Source organism: Bombyx mori, chromosome 16 (assembly GCF_030269925.1).
Source record: "Bombyx mori chromosome 16, ASM3026992v2".
Classification (NCBI taxonomy): Eukaryota; Metazoa; Arthropoda; class Insecta; order Lepidoptera; family Bombycidae; genus Bombyx; species Bombyx mori.
Window position 1 is genome coordinate 14,387,603 of NC_085122.1, and position 19,848 is coordinate 14,407,450.

Here is a 19,848-nt window from a genome sequence, read left to right on the forward strand (position 1 = left end):
ATTACTGTTTCTTATCATATGTTAATATATACTTATGATATACGTAATCATATGTGTGTCTATTATTTATTTTTACTTATAACTTTACTAGCAATATCTTTACAATAATTGATGAAATTGTCTCTTACTTTTTTATTTTCCATAATATTTTTTATTTCTTCTGTACAAATTTGGGTTTGTTGATGTTATTATTTTTTTTTTAATAGCCTTTCCCCGATCCTGCGATCACCGGGTCTTTTTTAGTCTAAATAATTCATTCACTCGAGTTCTCTCTTTTATGCCTCTTGCACTTTCATACTTCATACTGTTTCTTGCAAGTTTGCGGGTCTTGGTCTCGGTGTCCCTTTTTCCAAGTCGACAGCGCGGCCCCCACTTTGCCTCCGATTTTGTTTTATACTTATTTATCTTATAATATTTTTTACATTTTCTTAACTATAATATCTACTTTTCCTTATATTTTTATGTTAATCTTAATATATACATTATATTATGTTAAAATAACTTACTTAGGCTAATTTATTTCTAATTATTACTTTTTCTATAATTTTTTTACAATATCTCATAAATAGTTTACTATAATTCTCCGAAATTAGCTCCTGAATCGTCTCCAGTGCCAGGTTTTGTTGTACCCTTTGCTCGAATTCAAGCCTCTCCATTGCATGGATCGGGCATTCCAAAAGCAAGTGTTGTATGGTTTCTGCTTGCACTGGGTCGCAGACGCACGATGGACTCTCCTTGCATTTAAAACGACTAAGGTACTCGGAAAGTCCACTGTGCCCCGTCAGGATTTGTGTTGTCAAGTGTGTCGGTACAAATTTTCGCACCACTTTGTAGGCCGCCTTCGCGTCTGGGAGGAAAAGTTTTGTGGTTGACGCCGTTTCTTCCGCTTGGTACCTGCGGTTCCATTCGTCAAGCGTCGCCATACGAATGCTACGCTTGACGAATGAAACAGGGCATCGATCGTAATCCGGTCTCTTTTTTGACTTCAGGGCAGCCTCCTTCGCTAGTTGGTCAGCTCTCTCGTTACCATCCAATCCCACATGGGCCTTTATCCAGAACAAAGTAACTACCTTGTTCTGGAGAGATATGGATCTCAAATTATCTCTGGCTTTCACAGCGAGGGGGTGGGGGCAACCGGGGTTTTTGATAGTTTGAAGGGCCGCCATGGAGTCACTGAATATCCCGAACGTGGATGCCTTGTACCCGAGGATCTCCTTTGTTGCCTTGCATATGGCCAGGAGTTCAGCCTGGTAAAGCGTGCAGTATTTTGGTAGAGCAAGCTTGAGGGCTTTGGATTCTACCTCGCGACTCCATATGGATAGTGCGGCTCCGACTTTGTCCTCAATCTTGCTCCCGTCCGTAAATATACGCACGTCATAGCAGTTGTGTTCTTTCATTTGCTCTTGATTTGCCAGGCTTACGATATTCAAATCCTCGTGTTCGGCCGGGGCTTCGATTGCAGGAGCCATCCGCTCGACCTCCCCGTCCCCAAGGGCCGACCACGGAACACCCCTCTTGGCTTCGTACAGTGAAGCCGCCTCACGAACTCGGAGGTCAAGAGGGAGTATTCCAGCGAGCACCAGCGCTGAGTTCAGGGAGACCGTGCGGTAGGCTTTGCACAATTTCTGCGCAATTCCACGCTGAAGAGTTGCCAGCTGCTTAATGACCATAAGCTTGGCTGTGGGCGGCGCCCAGACGCTGGCAGCGTACAATACGGTTGGCTCTATGGTGGCAACGTATGGCTAGGTTAGGTGTTTTTTTTTTTTGTGCTTTTCCCCGTTCATGGTTATCACCGGGCCCTTATTATTCTAGTTAACTCATTCACTCCAGTTCTCTCTTCCATGCCTCTCGCACTTGCGTGCTTCATACGGTGTCTTTCTTACATTCCTCATCTTTCTTTCTTAGCCGGGTGGGACTCCCGCTAGCTTAATCTATTACTGTGTTTTGTTTTCCGGGTAAATAAAGTTTTGCTCCTTTATTTATAAACAGAATATCGTTTGGAACTTATTTCTATTGTATGGCTTATATTATTTAGACCTTTTCTACTTCGTAATTTTTACAATTTTAATATAGTAATATTATTTCTATTTTGTAGGCTTAACAATTTTAATCTTAGTCTAACTTAACTTTAACAATTTTCATTTTTATTTTATTCCTATTTTCTAAACTTGTACATTTTTAACCTTTACTTCAACTTAACTATAGCATTTTTTATTTTTATTTTCTTACCTTGTATATTTTTTACATTTACTTCTTCTTAACTATGACAATTTTTATTTTTATCTTATTTCTATTTATCTTCACTTGTACATTTTTAACCTTTACTTCTATATAACTATGACAATTTCAATATTATTATCTAATTTTTAAAATTTCCATTTTAGCTTCTTATTCAACTGTATATTTTATTACATACTTATTTTGTTTTCCCTATATTATTTGATACATTTCTCTTCAGCTGTAGTTTTTTCAGGTATATAAGTCTTTTCGTATATGTATAGCGTTCCTTACTGTTGCATAGTATCTTATTAATAGTTGCTATTGTTTGACTCATTAATGTATGTAGTTTCTTGGTCTTTGTTCAAATCCTGCGTTACTTTGGTAATAATATATGTATACTAACTTATATATATATTTATTGACCTTTCTTGTGCTTACTTATTTATAATCGTGGTTTTTTGTTTGGTTGCTGTACGTGTTTGGTGTTTGTATGTCTGTATATATTCACTATATATTTCCATATCGCTATTTGTGGTGTGTCATTTTTATATGTGGTGTGTGTGTGTATATGTTTGTACATTATGTTTGTACTTGTGTATGTGACGTTGAGTGTGTGAGTGTGTGGTGAGTCAGACGTAGGCCGTTGTTGCTCGAGCCAGGTAATCCCAATTCCGGCGAACGGGGCATTCGACGCTGAAGTCATTATGGTCCGTTTTCCGCAGCTTAGAGCGCGAACAGTTACAGCACTGCGGTTCGTTGCCTGCGATGTAATCTGCGCATGTCTCACGTAGATGTGGACCTCCACAGTGGCTGCACCTGTCCGCACTCTCGGAGCAAAATTTCCGACCGTGACCGAATGCCAAGCACCTAGTGCACTGAATGAGCGGAGACTGATCCTCCACTCTGATCCTTTGCAGGTCCAGGTAGAGGGCTCCAGCCTCCGTCATCCTTTGCCACACTTTAGGCTTCACCTGAAGAATGATGTGCGCTGTCTTAGGATTTCTTGTGCGTTTTTTGAATTTAATCACCATTTCCATGTCCTCTTCAGGTAGGCCCACGAAAATGTCCTTGTTCTGAACGTGGAGTGCCTTAATGATGTCATCATCTTCGCTTTCCACGAACACATCCTTGAGGACTACGAGAGGGTTTTTATTTTTCATAGGCGCTACTATCAGTCCGTCCCCACGATTCTCTATTATTTCCTGAACTTTCTTCATTTCTACTTCGGTGTAGGTAATTAATTGTCTGGTACCCAGTATAATTGTTTGGTTCTTAGCCTTACGAACCTTGTTAATTTTGAGGCCAGTGCCTCTGGCATCGACCGCCCTTTTCACCCTGGCGAGCACCTCATCAGCAGTCTCCTGACTACCTTCGAGGGTGACCGCCATCGTGTGAAGTGCAGGACGGTGGACGGGTTTCGCTGCCGCGACACTGGCGTAAGACTGGGATTGGAGCTAGGTTCAGTTCACATGCCAGTCCTTTTGAGACCTCCGTGAGTTCATGTTTGGCTGCGACGACCTCATCGGCAATACCACCGACCAGATCCCTGAAGAGAGCGTGCGTTCGACTCTCGACCTCCTCGGTCGTTTGGTCTATGGCAGCTCTGGTCTTGTCGATCCTGTCGATGATCTTGTCGATCATATTGGAGCCTCGGCCGTCATTTTCGTCGTTCAATTTTATTATATCCGTTTTTAGACTTCGTTCCATCTCGTTTAGTCTCTCGGTCAGTGTTTTTTCCACCTCTCCCAGCTTCTTAAGGATGACATCTTGGCCATCGGACGACGAGGTTTTTGTAGGTGTCCTTTTTTATGGGGCCCCTGCTTCGGGACTCTGAATGCGCCTACTGAACACGAAAATCGCTCGTATACCCCTGTCCGACTGCACCTCCAGGAACCTATCTCTCCTCATCTGAGGGTACTCATAGACTTTCGAGGCTATACCCTCGAAAGATATACCCCAGGTTTGGGTTATATTTGGGTTAGGGTTGGGTTAGGATTTTGGTTAGGCTTGGGTTAGGTTTGGGTTAGGCTTGGGTTTAGGCTTGGGTTAGGCTTGGGTTAGGCTTGGGTTAGGTTTGGGTTAGGCTTGGGTTAGGTTTGGGTTAGGCTTGGGTTAGGTTTGGGTTAGGCTTGGGTTAGGTTTGGGTTAGGCTTGGGTTATTTTCTATTTATTTCTTTTTATTACTATTCCAATGATAGCTATGCAGTATTTCAAAAACTGATTTCTATTTGTATCTATTATTATTTCATGCAACGAATCAAGTCCAATTTTCACGTCCAGCTTTTGCTCGATGTCATGTCTAGCCTGTGCAAAGATGGGACATTCCACCAGCACATGAGGAACGGTTTCTTTCACTGCTGCTTTTTTTTTTTTTTTTTTTTTTTTTTTTTTTTTTTTTTTTTTTTTTTTTTTTTTTTTTTTTTTTTTTTTTTTTTTTTTTTTTTTTTTTTTTTTTTTTTTTTTTTTTTTTTTTTTTTTTTCTGCTTTTCCCCGATCATGAGAACACCGGGTCCTTATTTATCTATATACTCATTCATTCAAGTTCTCACATGTATTCCTCTCGCACTTTCAAGCCGCATACATAATCTTTCTTATATCCTTCCACATTCATTCTTTGCCGGGTGGGACTCCCGCTTCTCTATGCTAAGATATTTTTATTCTTTTATTTTAGGAAAATAAAGTTTGTACAGTTTTATTTTAATTTCTGGTTTGTCTACGGTAGTATTTATACTTTACGTAATATATTGGTTTTCCTTGCAAGTACTGCGTACTTGTTCTTATTTTAATTACAATTTTCTTTACTTATTTAACTATTATACTTATCTTTTATTACACTTATTATATTTCTAACATTCTAACATTACTTTTTTCTTAGTTCTTAGCTTATATCTATAAAACTTACATTAGTATATACTCTTAATTACCATCTAATTGCTACATTCTTCCGTTCAATATTAGTTAGTTATATTCATAACTTTATTATTTTTACAGCAGGAAGTACTTGCGTTTATTTCATTATTGTGTTTGCTATTGTGTGTATGTTGTGTTGTGACTGGTTTGTGCTTTCTTTCTATAAATTTTTACAAACTCATTTGCCTAGGCAATAACATATATATACTAAATTTATATATATTTATTGACTATTTTCTTTAGACTATTTTCATTTTATTTCTCATTTTTTGTTCCTGTAAGTGTTCTTGTGCTGATATCATCGTGTATATTCAATATACATTCTGTATATCATTTGTGTTCGTGTTGTTGTGTATTTCATGTTTGTGTGTGTTGTGTTTTTTGTTTCTGTGTGCTTTGTGTCTGTGTGTACGTGCTGTGTAATGTCCTATGTTTAGATTATGCATATGTGGTATTTGCGCGAGCCAAGTAGTCCCACTTTTTTCGTACCGGGCATTCGGCGCTAAAAGCGTTATGGTCAGCCTTCCGCAACCCAGAGTGTGAGCAGTTGCAGCACCACGGTTCGGTCCCTGCGATAAAGTCTGCGCATTTCTCGCGCAGATGCGGTCCTCCACAGTGACTGCATCTGTCCACACTCTCGGTGCAAAATTTTCGACCATGTCCAAATGCGAGGCACCTCGTGCATTGGATGAGCGGAGACTGGTCCTCGACTCTGACCCTTTGAAGGTCCAGATAGAGGGCTCCAGCTTCCGTCATCCTCTGCCATACTTTCGGCTTCACTTGCAAGATGATGTGCGCGGTCTTTGGGTTTCTGGTTCGTTTTTTAAATTTTATTTCCATTTGCATGTCTTCTTCCGGTAGGCCCATGAATATGTTCTTGTTTTGGACGTGGAGTGCCTTAATCATATCGTCGTCTTCACTTTCCACGAAAACATCCTTCAGGACAACGAGAGGGCTCTTGTTCTTCATGGGCGCTACTACCAGTCCATCCCCACGACTCTCTATTATCTCTTGGACTTTCTTTCTTTCCTCCTCGGTGTCGCAACCCAATATAATAGTTTGGTTTTTCGCCTTGCGTACCTTGTTAATTTTAAGTCCAGTGCCTCTGGCGTCGACTGCCCTCTTCACCCTGGCGAGCACCTCGTCAGCAGTCTCCTGACTACCTTCGAGAGTGACTGCCATCGAATGAAGTGCAGGACGGTGGACGGGTTTGGCTGCTGCGACGCTGGCGTATGACTTAGAGACTGGAGCTAAGTTTATATCGCATACCAGTCCTTTTGCGACCTCCGTAAGTTCTTGTTTTGCTGCAACGACATCGTCGGCAAGACCACCGACCAGATCCTTGACGAGAGCGTGCGTTCGACTCTCGACCGCCTCGGTCGTTTGGTCCATGGCAGCTCTGGTCTCGTCGATCCTGTCGATGATCTTGTCGATCATGTCGGAGCCCCGGCCGTCATTTTCGTCATTCAATTGTATTATGTCTGTTTTTAGACTCAGCTCCATCTCGTTTAGTCGTTTAGTCAATGCCTTTTCCACCTCTCCCAGCTTATTTAGAATGACATCTGTGCCGTCAGACGACGAGGTTTTTGTCGGTGTCCTTGTCTTTGGGGCTCCTGCTTCGAGACTCTCAATACGCCTACTGAGCTCGAAAATTGCACGTATGCCCTTGTCTGACTGCACCTCCAGGAACTGCTTTATGTCCCTCCTCATCTGAGGGTACTCATGGACTTTCGAGGGTATATCCTCGAAAGTCTTCATCATCTCCTGGAGGAGCTGTTCACTCGACAGCGCAGCATAGTTCTGTTGCTGCTTTTTGAAAATGTCCATATTGTCGAGTGATCTTCTTTTGATGTCTGGTCTTTTAATAAACGTCCTTGCCGCACCCTGCGCCACTGCGGTTGTGGTAGGGCTGGGAGTGGTAGGCTTTTTGGAGGCGCCCGAAGTCGTGGGTGTACGGTACATTTTAATTATGTGAGTGTGTATGAGTACGGTGTATGTGTCGGGGAAAGTTGTCACTTTATATAATGTTTGCCAGACCCTGTAAAGGGGGGTCGGTGTCTAATATAAAATAAAATCTTATCTAAGTTGTGTATATACTTGTAAAGTTTGACATAAATTAAATTAATAATATCACGTCGTTTTAATTATAGTCAAGTTTCTAATGAATACAATTATGTACTCACTGCAGCAATAGAACTAATGTTATTATATCCTAAAAAGAGAAATAAAAATGTTATGTCGAATATTTGTTCGGTCAAAATACAAATTCAATAGAACACGATACAATCGGAAACAAGACCAGATGGTGCGACGCGTGACTCACCGCTCGCTAACTTGTAAACAAGTATCACGCCACCGGTGCCGCGCCGTTCCATTGGTCGCAAGATTTATCAATTTCTTGCGGCTTGCATTAAAGTTTTATAGTTTCTAACAGTGTTGGGTTCCGCTTATAATTATTAATTTTACTGTATTACTTATTTATACTATTTTATTATAATTATGTATTTATATTATTATTATGTACTGTATACTGTTTCCGGTGTTCACCAAAGATATAAATGAATGTGTCACGATTCAGTCAAACTGATAACTTATTCTAGACATAACACACTCACCAAAAGTATGTACAGTTCCTAAAATTTTTAATATTTCTACTTAATAATAAATCATAAAATAAAATAGGACAAAATTAAAACGGAAATAAAAAATAAAGGAATAAAAGAAATAAGAGAAAATTAAAATCTACAGTTCATCCAACGAGCCCCGAGTGGTCACTTGTCATCGTTAGATCGCTCTCCAATTTTAACCTTGTGGCGAACGGCGGCTGCACTACGTCATCTGCTACGCCGCTACGCCGCTACGCTGCTCGGCTACGATGATGTCTACGCCACATTCCAATATGTGTGACGTAGTCTACGCCTACTTCTTGACAATCAGGCCACCCGTTGAGACAGATAATGTTTCTATCTCTATCACTCTCGTTGCGCTTTCAATACGAATAAAGAAATGTCCGTAACTCACAAACCCCTAGGGATAAAAATCCAGATTTTTGTGGTAATGTTGGAAATGATCTAAGCCACGTGCAACACCAAAAAAAGGGGGGGGTTACAGATCTTAATCTCGACTTATTCGTGCTGAAAGTTTTGTTGTTGCGCACCTTTTTAAATTGATTCCTATATCTCCGTCCTGGAATGAGATATCGTTTTGGTCCAAACGGCCTTTGGGAGAGGGCTTCTTGGGCTATCTCTGAAACTAGCCTGCTTTGTCCAATTCCTAGTGGAAGGGGGACCACGTGTCCACGCGGTTTCCACTTTTTAGGGTGCAGCTCTGTCAGTTTGTACCGGAAAAATCCGAAAGTCGGGTCGAAGGTGTATGGCACTTAGGGCTTTAAAGCTGCACTAGAAAAAATGCACGTCATCGATCGAAATCGGGAGGCGCACGCCACTTTGTGTAATGAACACACGGTTTTTCGGGTTTTTCTGTAATAACTTTTGACCCAGTGGTCTCCTGGTCACGCGGTTTTCACGACTACGTTCCTCGTCACCTTCCGCTTCTTTAGACACAACTTTCACTATAATCTGTGCACTTTTCACTATTTTTCTGATTTTTTGAACGCGGAGCGGCCTATTATCGTGGCGCTTGGGCTCGCGGTTGCGCTGCGACTGGTTAGGTTAGGTTAGGTTAGGTTAGGTTAGGTTCACCGATGTCCCCGAGGTGACGCAAGCAGAGATGAGAGCGGCCGTGTCGCGACTCCGGTCTAAGAACACGGCCCCGGGACCCGACGGAGTTCCTGGTCGAGCACTCGTCCTGGCTCTGAAGGAGCTAGAGCCCCAGCTGAGGGGGCTCTTCACGGCATGTCTCGAGCAGGGTCAGTTTCCTAGTGTATGGAAGGAGGGGAAGCTGGTCCTGCTCAGGAAGGAGGGGCGCCCCGCGGACTCGCCGTCCGCGTATCGGCCCATAGTGCTGCTCGATGAGGCGGGCAAACTTTTTGAGCGCATTATCGCAGATCGCCTCGTCAGCCACTTGTGCAGGGAGGGGCCGGACCTGGATGACAACCAATTTGGTTTTCGTCGGGGGCGCTCCACCATAGACGCCATCATGCGCGTGAGGGCCCTGGCGGAGGAGACGGTGTCCCGGGGTGGGGTGGTACTGGCGGTGTCTTTAGACATCTCCAACGCTTTCAACACCCTACCCTGGAGTTGTATTCGGGAGGCTCTGAAATACCATCGCGTGCCTCCCTACCTCCGCCGCACGGTAGGGGCTTATCTGGAGGGTAGATGCGTCACTTATCGGGGACGTGACGGTGCCGGTCGGCACCTCATGTCGTGCGGTGTTCCACAGGGATCGGTCTTGGGACCGCTCCTGTGGAACATCGGCTACGACTGGGTGCTGAGAGGCGAGCTCCCGTCGGGCGCCAACTTGACGTGTTATGCGGACGACACGCTTGTCACTGCCCGGGGGAGCTCGCACAGGGAAGCGACGTTGATAGCCGCGGCTGCGGTGTCACTGGTGGTGAACCGCATCCGGCGCCTGGGCCTGGAGGTGGCCCTAAACAAGTCGGAGGCTATGGTGTTTCATGGCCCCCGACGTGCGCCGGCGCCGGGATCACACATCGTGGTAAGTGGGACCCGGATAGCTGTCGAGTCCACCATGAAGTATCTGGGATTGGTGCTCGACAGCCGATGGGAATTCGGGCCCCACTTCCGGCGGCTGGTGCCCAAGCTGATGGGTGCAGCGGGCGCGCTTTCAACGTTGCTTCCCAATTTGGGGGGCCCGAGCGCCGCCTGTAGGCGGTTGTACGTGGGAATCGTGCGGTCCATGGCCCTGTATGGGGCCCCTGTGTGGGCGATGGACATGACGGCCAGCACACTCGCCATTCTGCGTAAGCCGCAGAGGGTGATGGCCGTCAGAGTCATCCGCGGGTACCGCACGATTTCCTACGAGGCGGCTTGCGTCCTGGCCGGATCCCCGCCCTGGGACCTAGAGTCGAAAGTACTCGCGTCATTATATCGATGGCGCGAGGAAGAGCGGGCACGGGGCTCGAGGCTGGTGCAGCGGCAGATCGCGCTGCGCCGAGAGGAGCTCCGTCTGGCCTTGGTGGCGGAATGGCGGCAAAGGCTTCTGCGCCCTACCGCCGGCCTCGCAACCGTCGAGGCGATCCGGCCAGTACTCGACGACTGGCTCGGGAGAAGGCACGGATCCCTGTCGTTTAGGGTGACACAGGTGCTGTCGGGGCACGGTTGCTTCGGCAAGTACCTGTGCCGCATAGACAGGGAGCCGGACGCTCGGTGCCACCACTGCGTCCACTGCGGGGAGGACACGGCGCAACACACGCTCGCCGAGTGTGTAGCTTGGGAGGAGCAGCGCCGTGTCCTCACAAATGAAGTAGGAAGCGATCTGTCGCTGCCGGCCGTAGTGCGGAGGATGGTCGGCAGCGCAGAGTCGTGGGACGCGGTGGTGTCCTTCTGCGAGGACGTGATGTCGCAGAAGGAAACTGCGGAACGGGAGAGGGAGATCTCGACTCCCTTTCACGGCCGCAGAAGGCGCACCGGGCTCAGGACAAGGGCGGACAATGCCCTTTTCCGCCCCCCATGAATGGGTCCAGGGGCGAGGGACTTGGGAAAGCCCTCGCCCCCTATTCGATGGACCTGAGACGGAGGCGCATGCGGGTGTCGGCGCGTGCCTCTGAGGCGATGCACGGAGTAGCTGAACGCCTCACTACTCCGTGCAGGAGACGAGGCCTGGATAGACCGGGCCAGCACTGGTGTGGGGCTGCGGAAGAATTTTGGATTCCCGCGGCCCTGCGCGCACGTGTGGGTGGACACCGGGGTGGTTTTAGCCGGTAGGAGTCCGGCACGCCCCTTCGCTTTTCCCTAGGCGAAGGTAGTCCATGAAGATTTCCCCCCGAGAAAAAAAAAAAAAAAAAAAAAGGTTTTTTTTTTTTTTTTTTTTTTTTTTTTTTTTTTTTTTTTTTTTTTTTTTTTTATACAGTCTACCTCCAACGTGATCGGAGCCTGTTCTAACAAGTTCTCTTTCATTCCAGTTCTCGCAAGTTTTCTTCTCGTACTTTCATGCTACATACCATCTTTCTTTCATTCATCATCTTTCACTACTTTTTCTGGGTGGGATTCCCAGCTACGCTTACTAGCTACGCTAATTATAATAATCTATTTTCTTAGGGATACAAGGGCAGGTTGATTTTTACATTACACACATATAAAACACACATAAAAAACACAGACAACAACACAGGGCGTCACTTTTGTTTTATACTTATTTATCTTATTACTATTTTTACATTTCCTTAACTATACTATTTACTTACTTTATATTTTTATGTTTATCTTAATATTAACATTATATTATGTAAACATAACTTTCTTAGGCTATTTGTTTCTATTTATTACTCTTTCTACAATTTTTATACAGTATTTTATAAATAGTTCTCTATTTTTTCCCGAGATTAGCTCCTGAATCGTCTCAAGTGTCAGGTTTTGTTTTACTGTTTGCTCGAGTTCAAATCTTTCATTTATATGAATTGGACACTCTAAAAGCAGGTGTTGTACTGTTTCCGCTTGGACTGAGTCGCAGACGCACGATGGACTCTCCTTGCATTTAAAACGATTAAGATAATCGGAAAATCCACCGTGCCCCGTCAGGATTTGTGTAGTCAACTGTGTCGGTACGAATTTTCGCACCACTTTGTAGGCCGCCTTCGCGTCCGGGAGGAAGAGTTTTGTTGTTGACGCAGTTTCTTCCGCTTGGTACCTGCGGTTCCATTCGTCAAGCGTCGCCATACGAATGCTACGCTTGACGAATGAAACAGGGCATCGATCGTAATCCGGTCTCTTTTTCGACTTCAGGGCAGCCTCCTTCGCTAGTTTGTCAGCCCTCTCGTTACCATCCAACCCCACGTGAGCCTTTATCCAGAACAAAGTAACTACCTTGTTCTGGAGAGATATGGATCTCAAATTATCTCTGGCTTCCACAGCGAGGGGGTGGGGGCAACCGGGGTTTTTAATAGTTTGAAGGGCCGCCATGGAGTCACTAAATATCCCAAACGTGGACGCCTTGTGCCCGAGGATCTCCTTTGTTGCCTTGCATATGGCCAGGAGTTCAGCCTGGTAAACCGTGCAGTATTTTGGTAGAGCAAGCTTGAGGGCTTTGGATTCTTCCTCGCGACTCCATATGGATAGTGCGGCTCCGACTTTGCCCTCAATCTTGCTCCCGTCCGTGAATATACGCACGTCATAGCAGTTGTGTTCTTTCATTTGCTCTTGATTCACCAGGCTTACTATATTCCAGTCCTCGTGCTCGGCCGGGTGTGGGGCCTCGATTGCAGGAGCCATCCGCTCGACCTCCCCGTCCCCAAGGGCCGGCCATGGAACACCCCTCTTGGCTTCATACAGTGAAGCTGCCTCACGAACTCGGAGGTCAAGAGGGAGTATTCCAGCGAGCACCAGCGCCGAGTTCAGGGAGACCGTGCGGTAGGCTTTGCACAATTTCTGCGCAATTCCACGCTGAAGAGTTGCCAGCTGCTTAATGACCATAAGCTTGGCTGTGGCCGGCGCCCAGACTCTGGCAGCGTACAGTACGGTTGGCTCTATGGTGGCAACGTATATCACTCTTAAGACCTCTGGGTGAAGCCCCCAGCTTACTCGTGCCGCTCTCGATAGCTGTTTAAATATACCCATGGCCTTCCTGCAGACGCTCGAGACGTGGGCGTTGAATGTAAGCTGGTGGTCGATTATAACTCCCAACAGCTTGATCTCTTTTGACATACCAATAACAACACCGCCCATGTCCAGGCGAGGAGTGTCATACTTAAGCTTCCTAGTGATAATCATTGCACTTGTCTTGTGCGGGGCAAACTTTAGCTTGTTGTTGACCCCCCACGCCTGGACACGCCCGAGGGTATCATTGGCACGTCTCTGCACCTCTTCTCCAGTCTCCCCGTCGAACATCAAGACGACGTCATCTGCAAACGCCTGGCAATACTCTCCACTGTTTTCGAGACTTTTCAGAAGAGGGTCGAGCAGCAGGTTCCACAAAATTGGGCCCCCGATTGAGCCTTGAACACATCCCTTATTCGTTCCCTTACCATGTTCCTCCCCAGCGTACTTGACCACCACCTTCCGGTTACTAAGATAGCTGTCTATGACCCGCCTCAGATTTACTGGACACTTTTCCTCAGCCAGTCGGACTCTTATTGCTGGCCACCAGGCGCTGTCGAAGGCTCCCTCTATATCTAGCGATACTAATGCAATTATTTTCTTTTCTTTTAACTTCTTGCGGAATCAGAATATAGAGGGAGTCTTCGGCGCCCCTCTGTGGCATGAATCCGTACTGGCGAGTACTCATCCTTGGTAATAGATGGAATTTGAGGCGGGTCACCAGCATCTTTTCGTAAATCTTGCCTAGTATAGGCAGTAGTCCAATTGGTCTGTACGCCTTTGGAGTGGTGTAGTCTCCTTTTCCTGGCTTCCCCAGCATTACAACTGTAGCTACCTTCCAAGCCGTGGGGAAATGATATAGCTCCAGGCATTTATTGAGCAACGACAAAAAGAGTTCTGGATTGGCTTCTATGGTATGGCAGCAGATGTCCGCAGTGAAACCGTCCACACCCGGGGCCTTTTTTGGGTTGAAGGATCCACTCGCCTGTCTTAATTCGGCCATTGTGAAAGGTGGGTCGCAATACTCAGTTTGTTTACCAACATTCACATTATTGGACTCATTTCTAATCTGGCGGTGATAGGCGTTATCGTTGATCTTCAGATCCTCCGGATAGAAGTTATCCGCTAGTAGCTTTGCGGACCCCTTCGCGTCCAGGAACTCTCCGTCCTTTACCAGTACAGAGTCTTCCTCCCTAGTAAGTCGTCGTGGCCTAACGGATAAGACGTCCGGTGCATTCGTGTTGAAGCGATGCACCGGTGTTCGAATCCCGCAGGCGGGTACCAATTTTTCTAATGAAATACGTACTCAACAAATGTTCACAATTGACTTCCACGGTGAAGGAATAACATCGTGTAATAAAAGTGAAACCCGCAAAATTATAATTTGCGTAATTACTGGTGGTAGGACCTCTTGTGAGTCCGCACGGGTAGGTACCACCGCCCCGCCTATTTCTGCCGTGAAGCAGTAATGCGTTTCGGTTCGAAGGGTGGGGTAGCCGTTGTAACTATACTGAGACCTTAGAACTTATATCTCAAGGTGGGTGGCGCATTTACGTTGTAGATGTCTATGGGCTCCAGTAACCACTTAACACCAGGTGGGCTGTGAGGTCGTCCACCCATCTAAGCAATAAAAAAAAAAAAAAAAAAAATAGTAGTCGTTCTCGATATTACTCTGTATATTCCACTCCAAACCCCCTCTCTGTCTTGCCTACAACAAAAATCTTTCCAGCTATCGGTCTGCGCTTTAGCTGCCTCCTCCTCATACTCTTCTTTCTTTTTTAGGTACTCTTCAACGACCTTGGACCTGCGAATTGGAGCGGCGTTTCGCACTCTACGTTTCCTGGTGGCGACTTCCTTCTTCATCCCAGCTAGTTTCTCGGACCACCACGGCAAGGTAAGTTTTTCTTTTGTTTGTTTAATTGGTATTGAGATTGTACATGTATTGTCTATTGTTTTGGTAAGTGTATTTATTGTTTTTTCCAATTGTTCTATAGTGTTTATGTTATTTATTTCTGCTGCTGTAAGTTGGTTTTCTTGCATTAATTGGCTAAGCTTCTCATGAAACTTAAGCCAATTTGCTTTTTTTGTGTTAAACTTTCTAGTTGTTCTTGAGATATTGATGCCTTTTGACCTTTGTAGCCGAATATTAAATACAATACCGTTGTGGTCCGAGCTCGTGAGACCTTCGTCAATTTTCCAGCCGTCCACCAAGTCTAGTAGGTCGACTGAACACGCGGTGATGTCTATGTAGCTTGTATACCGCTTACCTCCTCGAATGCAGTCGAAAGTCGGAGTTTGCCCTGCGTTGAGTATGTGTAGGCCCATCTCCTCAAGCGTCCCAGAAAGGTCTTCACCCCTATGATCTATTATTGGGCTTCCCCACCACGAGCTTTTCGCGTTCGTATCTCCTCCAACGAGCAATTTTGTAGACCCAATCTCGAGCTCTATCCTTTTCAGATGCTCCAGGTAGGGTTCTATAGGGGAGTCCGGCTCAAAGTAAAAGGAGACTAGTGTGATCTCCCAAGCAACCGTTTGGATCCCCACCACCATGATGTTTTTGGTGATGAGTTTTGGATACTGTATAACTTTGAAGTCGTTGTTGAAGACAACTATTGCTGCCTTAACGGTTCCATCTCCACCAGTGTCCTGGAAGATCCTGACGCCTCTATGGCTCCTCAACGCCTTCCCTCCACCCACATAAGGTTCTTGTATGAGTGCTACAGCTACTCCGCGCTTCTCTGCCTCAACAAGTAGCTCGTTGGTTGCTAGCTTTTTGCGCTGGAGGTTCGCTTGTATAAAGCTGTATTTTGTGGTGACAACCTTGGCGTTAACAATACGCTACAGTCGAACGGGCCAGTTCGTCCCAGCGGCGGCGCACAGGACACCCAGAACTGAAGGCATGCTCTATCTGCGTTAATTTCGCCTTTCTGCAGTTTCTGCAGGCCGGTGACCCCCCAGCTAGCCAGTCCGGGCACTCCGTTCTCATGTGAGGGCCGCCGCAGTGGCTGCATGCATCTGCAGTCTCATGGCAGTATTTACGGCTGTGGCCGTACCCCAGGCAGCGCGTGCACTGGACTAGCGGGGTCTGATCTTCTGCTCTGACCCGCTGGAGATCTATATAGACATATCCCATTTCCGTTACCCGCCTCCAGACACTGGGCGAGACGCTAATAATTACGTGATTAGTGTGAGGGTTTCTGGCTTTCCTTCTATATTTCACTACTATCCTGTCCTCCCCCTCCTCAAGGCCGCGGAAAACAGCCCCATTCTGGTTCCGAAGAGCCTTGAGGATGTCCTCATCGGTATTTACCGTCAGTACATCCCCAAGCCTAACCAGCGGATCTTTGTTCTCCACGTCCTCGATGGTGAGGCTGCCACCTTCTTTTCCTATTCTATCCTTTATTTTATCTCGTTCTTCCTTAGACTCAAAGCCCATTATTACTTTCCTATTTTTGGCCTTTCTTACCCTCTCCACTTTTACCCATCCCTCCTTAGCGTCTATGGTCCTCCTTACTCTTTCGAGCACTTCTTCTCCTGTTTCCGTCTCCACGGTCGAGGTGACCGCGACCGAGTGCAGCGTGCGCTTTTGCAGCGCCCTGTCGCTCTGGGTCGCGGTCACCCCGGCATAGGTAGGCGTTTCTATCTTTTCCATTTTTTCGGCATGCCTTTCAATCGTCGCCTTTAGTTCTTCCATTCTCCTGCCGCTTTCCCGCATCAGGTTTGTATGTTCCTCTAAGCGTGCCATGATTAGGCTTTCGTTGGAGGTAGAGGAGGGAGAGGGAGCGGAGCTGCAAGGAGGAGCATCAAACGCTCTCACTCCCCTCACCGTTGTACTTCCCTTCGTCTTGAGCTCTTTTTCAGCTTCCTTGACTAGCTCAAGTAGTCGTGTGAGTGCCTTTTCAACCCCCTCTTTTATCTCTGTCTTGAGGTTTCGTGAGGCCCTCAAATGGGCCTTCGCCTTATTCAGACAGGCTGCCGCCTCTGCTGCTCTGCTGACGTAGAATTTTTTGGGGGACTCGTCATTTCCCGTTGATGCCCTGCGCGCGGCGGTGATGTTTTCAGCTGGCATGGTGGCCGCCTTAGTTTTTTCTGCAGGGCCTGCCTGCGTTGTCGCATTGGTCTTTGTTATTTCTGGACATGTTTTCGCAGGGTTAGGTTAGGTTAGTTTTTTTTTTTTTTTTTTTTTTTTTTTTTTTTTTTTTTTTTTTTTTTTTTTTTTTTTTTTTCTGCCTTTCCCCGTTCGTAGGATCAACGGGATCTTGTTGGTCTACATTTTCTCATTCATATCAGTTCTCGCATTTATGCCTCTCGCACTTTCACGCTTCATACTACACTTTCATTCATCACCTTTTATTCTTCTTCGGGAAATTACTCCCGCTAATTTATACTACTTGTACCTTTATTTCTTAATTTTATCAGGGGAATTAATTTTTTCAGAGTTCTTACTTTTATTCCAAAAAAAAAAACAGTTTTGTTATTTACACTATAGCCTTTTGGGATCTTTACATAACCTTACATTACTAATTACTTTGTACAGTGTTCTCTTAAATTCTAACATTTTGTATTTTCTTATTCTATGCTTAGTGTCTATTTACATTTATATTCTTATTTCTATACATTGTTATACTTTGTTATTTGTATTTTTGTTCTTATATCTATGTTACAATAATATGTTTATCTGTGGACACTGTTATTAGCCAGCAGTTATTAGTGCATTTTACTATAGTCTTGTAACCCAGTTGCTCATATTTTCCTACTCACTTATTTCTTTTTTTTTTTTTTTTTTTTTTTTTTTTTTTTTCCTTAATTATTAGCTACTTAATTTATGACAATAATATATAAATATACATATTATATCTATATTTATTGACTTTCTTTTACTTTTTCTATATTTTATCCTATTTTCAGTTGTTTGTTGGGGCACGATTTTTGAGTTTGTGTGTGTGTCTGAGTGTGTGTTATTGATATAATCATATATATTCACTATATATTCAGTATATCTGTATTTATTTGTTTTTTGTTGTTCGGTTTCCATCGCTTTGTCTGTTTCACCGTTGCGCTCCTGTTTTTTGTACTCCCGGTTTGTGTTTGTGCATGTCATGTTTGTGTGTGTTTGTGTATGTTTATGTGTGTTTGTGTGTATTGCTGTGTGCGTTACGTACCCGTCTTGGTGTGAGTTAGTAATATGCTGTGTTAGCGCGGGCCAGATAGTCCCATTTTTGTCGAACTGGGCACTCTGCGCTGAAGGCGTTGTGGTCTGTTTTCTGCAGCTTTGAGTGCGAGCAGTTGCAGCACTGCGGTTCGTTTCCCGCGATATAGTCTGCGCATTTTTCACGCAGATGGGGTCCGCCGCAGTGGCTGCATCTGTCCGCACTTTCAGTACAAAATTTTCGGCCGTGACCAAAAGCCAAACATTTCGTGCATTGGATGAGCGGGGACTGGTCCTCCACCCTGATCCTCTGCAGGTCAAGGTAAAGAGCTCCAGCCCCCGTCATCCTCTGCCATACTATTGGTCTGACCTGGACCACAACATGCGCTGTTTTTGGGTTCTTCGTCCTTTTCTTATACTTTACTGTAATTTCTCTGTCTATTTGCTCGAGCCCTGCAAAGATATCATAGTTTTGCGAGTGTAGCGCCTTGACCATCTCGCCGTCCTCACTATCCAAAAAGACGTCCTTAAGGACGACGAGAGGGTTTTTATTTTGCATTCGCGCTACTACTAACCCTTCCCCTTTGCTTTCGATTCTGGTCTTAACTTTTTCGAGGTCGGCTTCCGTGTCGCATCCTAAAATTACCGTCTGGTTTTTCGCCTTTCTCACCTTATTAATTTTTAAACCTGTTGTCCTGGCGTCAACTACCTTCTTCACTCTTTCTAGCACCTCTTCGGCAGTTTCTAGCTTTCCTTCAAGAGTGACTGCCACAGAGTGAAGTGCCGGCCTGTGCCTTGACCTAGTGGCGGCTACGCTGGCATATGACCTGGAGATGGGTCTTTGCTCGCATGTGACCACACCTTTGGCGACTTCGTCAATGAGAGTTTTTGCTGACGCGACATCACCGGCAATACCATCGATCCTATCGCCGAGGGTATTCTGGGAGCAGACCATGACTTTGACGCTCTCGGCGGTTTTGTCAATAGTCTCCCCAACCTCGTCGACTCTGTCGATGATCTTGTCGATGATGTCAGCGCCGCCGTCGTCGCGGAGAACATTTTGTTCTTCGAAGGATGCGGTCATTTTGACTTCCAGGTCATTTAGTCGTGCCTGCAGGTTTGTCTCCACTTGGCCCAGGCGTTCCAGGATGTGATATCCGTATTCTGAAGTTGTAGCAGAGGGCGACCGTGGTTTTGTCGCCGCGTCCGAGCACGTCAACCGCTTGCTGAGTTCGTAGAGGACGCGCTGGCCCCTGTCCGACCGAACCTCCAGGAAGCTCTTAATGTCCCTCCTCATTTGAGGGTATTCACTAACCTTTGAGGGAATATCCTCAAAGGTTTTCATTAATTCCTGGAGGAGTTGGTCGCTCGGCATTGCAGCGTAGTTGTCTTGCTGCTTCTTATAGGTCTCCATATTGTCCAGGGACCTTCTGCTTCGTTCAGGTCTGCGAATGAAGGTTCTGGCAGCGTCCTTTACTGCGCTAGGTGCGGCAGAGGGGCTAGGGGTGACGGGTTTAGTCGCGGCGCCAGACGTCGTTGGAGTGCGATACATTCTGTGTAGTCTTGTTTGTGTTGGTGGTGGCGTGTGTATGTTGTGTCTGCTTGTGTGTATTGCGAGTGTGTAGTGTTTTGTGCGTAGGCTATGCGAGAAGAACAGGGAAAATTGTCGATATCCGTCTAACCCTGTATATGGGGGTCAGCGTCAAAATAAAACGAAAAATTGTATGTATAAAATAATAAAATAATTAACTTAAGTCTAAGTTTTAGGTAGATTTATAGGTCTAATTAAATCTATTTTGCAACTATAATGGTCCTCTGCCCCTTATATACGGTCTAATGTCACAGGAAATTAAAAATATAAGATAAAAAAAAAACTTTTTGTTGAAGCGGGGGTGA